Source organism: Haemaphysalis longicornis, unplaced genomic scaffold (assembly GCF_048455015.1).
Source record: "Haemaphysalis longicornis isolate Haplotype H1 unplaced genomic scaffold, Haemaphysalis longicornis Haplotype H1 scaffold_3, whole genome shotgun sequence".
Taxonomy (NCBI): Eukaryota; Metazoa; Arthropoda; class Arachnida; order Ixodida; family Ixodidae; genus Haemaphysalis; species Haemaphysalis longicornis.
In genome coordinates, this window is record NW_027526335.1 from 172,716,214 (window position 1) to 172,725,103 (window position 8,890).

Sequence of the window (8,890 nt, forward strand, 5' to 3'; positions counted from 1 at the left end):
CCTGTGCACTTTTTGATGCGCTCTTGTGAACGTCGCGAAGGTGAGCGTTAAAGGAAAGAGGGAAACACCAGATTTAGTTTTCTATTTCTAAGGAATAAATACTTCGCTCGACTTCGAAATGCAGTCGAGAAAGGTGCGGAAAGTGGGAGCTTTCGATTAAGACAGAAAGTTGTTCTACCGTCCGCGCACCTTGAACAGCGCTTTAAAAGCTGAGAGCAGAAGTATAATTTTTCACCTACAATTGGGGCATTTCTTTAAAGGATGGTGACATGTTTAAAGCAGAAAGAACTAGAATAAACATCGCCCTCTCTTCTCATGGGGTCTAAAAGATAGGCGGTGTAAGTGCCTACCGACGATTATGCTTGACTTCACGCTTCCAAGTCCCCAATGCATGTGCAAAGTTGTATCGTTCGTCGTGTATCGTTCGTCAATTGACGTCGTAAATATTCCCCATTTCAGCGTAGCAGTATTAATGTTAATTTGCGTAGAACGCAACGCCCTTCAAAATAAACGAGACCCAATACACTCCCAGACGAAAGTGCCTCATTCTCGCAGCCGATACCATCTCCCAGTGCCGCAGCAGTCGAGGACGCTCTCACTTGCATGCCTTCTCCAGTTCCTACGGCTGAGCCTCACCGCCGGTATCCTTTGGCAGGCGTTAAGTTGTTTGAGCCTAAGATTTCCAGGACGACGCATTCTCAAACGCTTTTTTTTGCAGTGGCCGTGAGCGAACCGATATAATGCGGCTGGCCGACAAGCGCTGGCTGTTGAAGTATTCCCGCCAGTTAGACGTCGCTTTGGCGCAAAGTTGCCGTCGTGTCCAGCCGCGTCCCGACCAAACGGTACTGGATACAAAGTTGCGATAACATTTAAATAGGTTCTCGGCACACCTTTTGCAAATGACCCCGAAAGGGGCCGTTCTCGGGCAACGGGCCTTGCAGGCGTCCCTGCGGGTATTTCGTCGCGTGTTCTTCACTTGCGCGACTTTTTCAGATAACGTGACAAAGAAAACAAAGAGTATACGCACAGGCATTAACGTGAGGCGTATTAGCGCTTTCGTCAGCCTGCATTGTTGCTTTTTCGATAGGTTGACTTTCAGTATGAAGTTAGCTTTGCCTCAAGCACTCCTTTTCAAGCGTGTTCAGTGTGAGTGAGTTGTCGTGCTCGCCATCGTAGAGCAACGTTGGCCAGACCTTTTGCTTCTACAAATCACGTTGCTTAAGGAAATTTGGTTGATATTTAGCTTCTTCGCTAACTGGAGATGATGACGCAATAATTGTTTAATTGCTGTTTTGCTCATAGGGACCTCGCAAAAGAAAGAGGCCGCTGTGAGCGCAATAACTTACCTTATTAAGCTGTGTGTAGAGCACGCTAGGGCATCTACATAGGAGGGGAGATTTCTTGGCCAGTTATCACCCGCGGCCGGCAGAATACCGGGCCAACGGTCTACAGGGAGTGGCATACATAAACAATGTAAAGAAAGACACAAAGAAAAGCACCGCTAAAACTGGGTAAAGAAAGACGGCGGTGATGACTGTATCCGTTCTTCCCTACCTCTTTTATCATCTAAAGTCTTATTGGCTGGTAAAAATATCAATGACTAACGATTTTCATCTGTGCTACTTAAACTGTTCTTTCGTCCCGGCCTTTGCTATAATGACGTTACCTTAGATGCGTTCTTGGTGTTTCTTCAGCGCCTGTGCTTGACTCGTGATGACCCTGGCTGTTGGTATCGCGGGAGCGCGCCGGAATTTACGTATATTTAAGGTTACGAACAGGGGCTGTGATAAGAATTTTAGATTTCACAATAGAAATGATGCCCCCTACTACCAGGATCGAGAAAACGGCGCTTTTGCTTGCAAGACAAATATCAGCGCAATGTGCCTATACCTTATTTGCCATCGTAGCTTGGATTAGCTCACCACAGTGGCGCCTACCACAACCGTGATTGCTTCCAACACATTGCGAGGAGCATACCCGGAATGTCACGTAAAGCGTATGGCGCTGTACGCGTTTCTTGTTCATGCTAGCGAGAGTGATGAAACCAACCAGATGCTCACGACGCCAAAGATTTGCTCTCCGAGGAAGAGGCGTTGGACTTCTTGTAATGGGGACACAAAAAATCATGCAACTCCGTCTAACGACGACGATGGTTAAACGTGAAGCTTTCTCGTGACGTATTCTTTGGTTGTCGTCTGAGTTTTCCTACCGCCTTGACCATGTCTAAATGGAGCGATCGGATATTAAATAGCAAAAACCGGAGCAGGGCTAGTTGGTTGAACATACTGAACAATTTGAGGCGCTAAGCAACGGGAAAGATTGGAAGCACGTAGACACAGACAAGGCGCAACTTCCAATTGAACTTTATTCGTGAAATCCCTAGGTTATATACACTGTTTTGATGTCATGAAAACGTCACACCGACAACGTGTGCAAACCTATGTTTATGTAAGAACTAAAGTTCTTTGAGTTCTGCAAATTGGCGAATGTTTGCCCCAGGATGACGCAAAGGAAGCGGCAATCGTGTTTCAAGAAGCACGGTGAATTTTACACAGAATGCTAAGGAGAGTATTGGTTTGGGCGAGTTCGTACCCAGCGGCGTATTGAAGCGCAGCAAAGACGAGGACAGGAACACAGACGACGACACACAGGGGTGTGTGTCGTCGTCGGTGTTCCTGTCCTCGTCTTTGCTGCGCTTAAATACGCCGACACAGAACGCACCATGTGAGTTGTCTATGAGATTTCCATGAGTTGCAGCAAGTCTTATATTGGCCAAACGGGCAGATGTTTCAACGACAGAGAGCGCTAGCACTGTTGGGCAGTAAAAAACAACGCTGGTGGCCACATGGCTGAGCACTGCAAAAGGTGAACTCTGCAAGGTACAAACTGCAGTCCGCTCTGCAAACGGGCAACGTTTTTAAAATGGTTCAGAGATAAGCAAGACAGAGAGATTGCGGAGCCGTACTTCATTCATAAGGCGGGAACCAAGTGCATCAGTACACCGTCGTCGCATTATCACTCAAAGAATTCGAGTTCTTAGATGCACCCGTGTAGGTTTGTACGCGTTGTTGGTGTGACGTTTTCGTGATGTCAAAACGGTGTATTTACCCTAGGGTTTTTCACTATTAAAATTTAGTTGGAAGTGGTGCCTTGTCTGTGTCTACGAGTTTTTCCAGGTCCTCGTTGTTTAGCGCCTAAAATTATTCAGTATTCAGCAATCGGATAGACGCCGGCTTCATAACGCCAGGAACCGAGGTTCGATTCCGTCCACCGGAAGCATTTTTTTTTCTTTTCTTCACCCACGATAATTCACCCTTGTTGGAGAAAGTTGGCTTTCCTGCAGGGCGTTTTTGCATTACAGACGCATCAGTGAGAACACTGAAGCTTCTCTTTAAAATAGAACTTTGGCATTGAAAAACGCCCGTTGGAGGAAACTCCGGCTCATATGGACATCCGCTTTGGAATGGAGCTGAAGTTGCAGTGCCGGTTCTTACAATTACCCCCAATTAAATTATTCAGCAGTTACTTTCTTCTCGAAATTTTTTTTTAAGATTTTTTCCCTTCTAGTCTGTTGTGCTTTCCCTTTGCGCTAAAGAATGAAGATTTGCCGTATATTGATTCATCTTTTCAACACGGAGTGATACCAAGGAATGGTTTCGGCGGCACTGGCCAATATACTGACGGCGCAAATTGTTAGTGGATAAAAAGTGTTTCGAAACTATTTTAGGGTAATGTTTGAACAATTGTGGGAGCCAAAGGCGCTGGTTCTCCTCACGCTTAGTCGCAAAAAAAAAATCAGTTGCGTACTGCCTAAACCACTGAACCAGATTTTTTGGCAGTTATTCAATGGTAATGCATTTTTACCTAGGAACGCAATGATATAGAAAGTCAGATCTTGAGCCCTTTTTGGCGGTTTGACTTTTTGTATCAGAGATGCCGCTGCATAAGAATGCATGCTTGTCACTATTAAAGACAAAATATGTTTTGAAACATAGAAACAGTTTTAATCTGGGAAACGTTGTGGAACCAGTCGAGACTTCTGCTTTAAAAAGCAACTATTGCGTGTTTTTCGGAAAATTTTAGGCCAGAAATAGATCTACCGTAAGTGCAGACTTGTTTACGAAATTTCAAGCAGCTGCATTTCTAGATATTTTGGACGGCACCGCAGTGCGGTCGCAATGGTCGCACTTGCTACCAGATTATTGGGTGTTTGTAACATGATATCGGATGTGTTCTTTTTCCAGCAGTGGTACGATCAGGCGACGTTCGAAAGCGCCTTATTTCACTGGAAATGCGACCAAAAAGTTTCTACAGCATGCAGTTTACAAACCGTTTTAAACTTCCCTTTCCTGCTATATCTAGCCTAATGCCGGTTCTTTTACTGCGAAAAAAATATACGATTTGTATCGCAACGTACCTTAAGGTTTTCATTTAAGGAAGTGGTAAGTGCCGCTTTCCCTAAACGCATGCTACAGTTTGTAATGCATGACCATGTGGCGCATCCGGGTCAACTATCAAGGAAAGCTTTTATGACGATTGGAAAGGGTTACACACTGGCGGAGAAAAAATAGGTGTTCCGAAAAGTCGTTTGCTTATGAGTTTTTATTGACAGTGCATGTCCAGGAGCTTAGTGGTGAGGATGTCAGTTCACTGGTACGAGGTAGAGCTTGGACCGCGCTGTCCGGAAAAAAGGTGGACCACGGGGCATTTTGCGTTTTGGCTTTCCCATTTTCTCCCGTATTCACTCAGGCGATCAAAATCCAATTCCTCACGGAATCGTCTAGTTCGTATCACAGATCACTTCAACCGCGGAACCCGCCGAATCCACCTCCAAAGCCACGTCCTCCGCCAAATCCACGTCCTCCACCGAAGCCACGTCCTCCACCGAAGCCACGTCCTCCACCAAATCCACGTCCTCCGCCGAAGCCACGTCCTCCGCCGAAGCCACGTCCTCCACCGAAGCCTCCGAACTGAGCCGAGGCGAGGGTGAAGACCAGGGCGAGGACCACGAAGGCCACGAGCAGTGTCCGGCAGCTCAGCATGATAAATGGATTGCTGCAAACAAACGATGTATGTCTCAGCTCGAATACAATACCACCGCGAATTAACCCGGCACCACAACATCCTATAGCAGCACGAACTTCGTTATTACTTCCCGTAATCACGAAAAATGATGATAGCAAACAACAAACATCCAGTGATTGACGTGTAAGTGGTGTTGGTAATTCTTTGTTCCTATTTTGTCCCACGACAACAATTCAGATACATGCAGCGAAGATTTCAGTATTTCTGAACTGCTGTTGCGTTTTTACTCTCATCTCCACTTAGTAAGGATCAGCGCGTATACATCGTCGTGAAAAAGGTGCATGCATTTCCCGTCTAATGTATTTGATTACTCTGTGGCGCAGAAAGAGCTTCCTGTATATTTCACTACTAAAGCCTTCAAGTGGTGACTAAATTGCAGCCGCGGAGGTTTGGAACACTTCAATTGCGCACTACATTTAGGAGTTTCACAGCAGCAGTAAGATAACCACGCCGCATTTCATGACATTGAAACATATTTATTAAGCAAATGGCACCTTTAAACATCATAACGTTCATTGTTTGGAACAGCGTCTACTGTGCCATCGCAATGTGAATACAAATTGTTAATAACCTTGGCAGCGGGACGCTGATCTGCGATACACCGTCGCTATCGCTTCGGTCCAACTAAGCAAGAAATATCTTCCAGGCTTCAGCAACAATTTCGCATTTCTGAATTAGGTGTCCTGTAAATGATTACTAGCCACAATAGTTTCAGTGAGACACGCGCTGCTGACACGCGAAAACATAAAAGAGAATCCAATACATTCTAATGGCACTCGAGTTGCTTTGATGTAAAGGCCACGATGAAAACGGCAACGGTTACACGGCGGAGCAGTGGAGGATACCGGAACGTCGCGTGTATCCATGGCAAGAATTTTAAGCACAGTTTATGACCGCGAGAAAAATGGTGTAACTTCGTTTTTTTTATATTTACAAGTAGCTGATCCGAAAACAGGAAATAAGTTTTGGTTCATAGTGATTCGTCTTGACGTTTCGTCTGCACGGTGATACAAAGAACGGCTATTAATTGTATCCAAACTTACTCCGATGGGAAAAAGTAATGCATTGTATTGGTATGCATTTTATGAGAAATACCGCTTTTGTGTACTGGAGCTATAACAGACGGCGTTTCTTTTTCGAATTTGATATATAATCTTTTTGTAATCTTGAGGCTACAAAACATAGACGTACAATTGGTTTGAGCTTCGTCTTTATATATCTGCATCTTCATTGAATTTCTGATATTATCACGCCGTCGTTCTAATAACGCATTTCGTGTTCGAAGGAGTACAACTCCGACCACATATTACCTGTCCATTTTCTCCCGGGAATAATGTAGGGCGTTTTTTTCTTGCCGCATACCAATGCCATAGATCGCCATATATTTCTTTCATAGGTAGCTTAAAAATCAATACTTCACAGCAAATATTAAAATAGTAAAATAAAGATATATATGGAGTAAAACATACTTTTTACCTTCACATTTTTCTAAACTATCTGGAGAAGGTAGGGAAAAGTAATATATGAAAATGTCTAACTTCAGTGTAGAGAGGCCACCTAATAGACGACCAAAAGTATTTTTTCATTTAATGATTCCTAAAAATGAATATTCAGCGTTCAACGGTAGCTACATGGTTGTGAAAAGCTGACTGGGGCAGTCAGTTTTTAGTAAACTGCAGTTCCAACAGGGAAAGGAAGTTTATGAGTCTAGAGTTCTGGAAAACATTTTAAATAATTGACGCGCTTGAAGCTGTACAAATTTCTTTGTTATAATAACCCACACGAAATCTAAGTCGTATAGAAAGTATTAAATTCTACGTCAATCCTGACAGCCTGGTAGAGGGTATTGAGGTACGTCAGCGTATCATAACGTAGCGAGAAGAGTCTACCCATTTGACGGACTTAGTGTTCTCTCTTAATCACAGCGCTCACCACTGAGCGCTCACCACAGCGCTCACCACTGAGTTGTCATCGACATGATAAAGTGTCTAGAGTTAATACAGTCGAAGAGCTTATTATTCGGAATATTTTTGCAGAATAGACACACGTACGGACTCAAAGCAAATAGTTTTGAAGGGATAAGAAGCATTTGAATACTAAATGTATTGATCAACTCATGGAAATACTGCATGAGTAAGAATTACGCTTTCAAGTTTTTTTCGCGCAGCTAGTCTGGCGCTATTTTTGTACGATGTCAATCAGGACTGGGCTAAATTGAACCTCATACCTAATTTTGTTTGAGACACCCGACTAGAAAGAAATTCATCCAGCAGGTGTACGGTACGAATATCTCCATTCAAGCTTGTGTTTTGCGTTTGTTCTCTTCGAATTTGCACTGCAAACACGTGCTGGGCTCTAAGCACTGTAAAGTTAGCGCGGCAAAAAACTTTATTCCTATTTCTGAGCAAATAATAACGAGTATCATACTAATGCGGCGAAGCTATCTTGATTTCTAGATTAGAGGTAAATGTGGAAAGCTTCTCCCAAAGAAAAGAATGATAGGTCAGCATCAGTACCTTGTTTGGGTGTTGACGTGCGTGTCTAGGAGGCTTGGAATTGACGGTTGTAACTTTCGCCAGCAAAGGCGGCCGGTTTATATAGTCTTCCCCACTGGCATTGAAGCCCTCTGATAGAGTGTGCGTCGATTAAACGCCTCGAGGAGGTTTTCCGGGGGTGGCCAATGCGCGCGGAGATCGCGCACCGAGCGGCGGCAGGGTCGTCGGTAGTGCGAGCGACAGCCGCTGCGACGGCAATTACCCGCTGCCTTTCGCTTCCCTGGGGCATTAGCCGTGCTCCCTGAATGTTTATGTTATTATTGTATTATTGTTTTTGTTTCTTGTTTTTTGTCTGGTGACCCAAGAACCGGACGCTCCACGTGCGGACGTCCGATTCATGGCCGTTCCCAGTTCCTGACTGCACGCGCGCTTGCACGCTAGCGGACGCTCGGAAAAAGCCGCGCGTCGACCGAAGAAAAAAAACGTAAGAGTGCACGAAGCAAAGAGATAACATCCACCCCGAAGAGGCAAAACGCCGCAAGTAGCTGCCACTTTCACATTTTTTGCTTCTTGTACTCTCCATCTGTGTTTATCCTCGGTTTGATGACGTAATTTCGGAGTACACTCACGGTTGGTTTCTCCGCCGGTGCCGGACGTTGCAGAGCTGTTTGTTTTGGTTCGTAGTTTTTTTGTTTGAAGAGACGTGCTCATTGATGGCACCGAGCGGTAGTGGGGTCGAGGCCGTGACCGCCGATGCATTCTGAGGCCTTCGACTGCCTCTAAGGTGGAATCCTCGAAGCGGCCTCCGGAAGGGCTCGTGCATAAGGCGCCCAGGAGCCACGGAACGCAGGGCGCCTTTATGGTGGCCTTGCCGAGACGTGCTATTTGACACCGTTTACGGCTCTTGTAATTCGGTGCGGTCTCGACTGCTTAAGAGGCACTTTCTCGCGGGCTTAAGTGCGCAGGTGTCTCTATGTATGTGTTCCTTTTTGGGCGTACCTGTTGTTAGTGTGGTTGCCATGGGCGGAAAAATAACATTCGCTAATCGCTACCCGTTACGGCCTCCGTCTGGCATATTGCTACATTGTATAACATACGTGCTGAATGATGTCGCCTCTGCTATTTAGTTACCTGGATTCCTCTCTCTCAAGCCCGACCGGTATCCGTGCGCACGGAAAAAAACTTGCTGTTAAAATAACGTGATGCAAAGATATTTGCATATGACAAATAGAGGTGCTTCCAATTTGAGAATCACCTGCATTTATTACTTTCGACATTCAGAATGTAAATCAGAATGTAAAAATCAGAAT

General features: G+C 45.0%; 1 long non-coding RNA gene across 1 annotated transcript; it reads right to left on the bottom strand.

Annotated features, from left to right (window-relative positions):
• Nucleotides 1-4,584: 4,584 nt before the first annotated feature.
• On the bottom strand, nt 4,585-7,911 carry LOC144173550 (uncharacterized). The gene is made up of 2 exons (XR_013323313.1): nt 7,602-7,911; nt 4,585-5,055 (listed from the first exon to the last, which is right to left on the bottom strand). It is a non-coding gene; the product is annotated as an uncharacterized LOC144173550 (long non-coding RNA).
• Nucleotides 7,912-8,890: the final 979 nt, after the last annotated feature.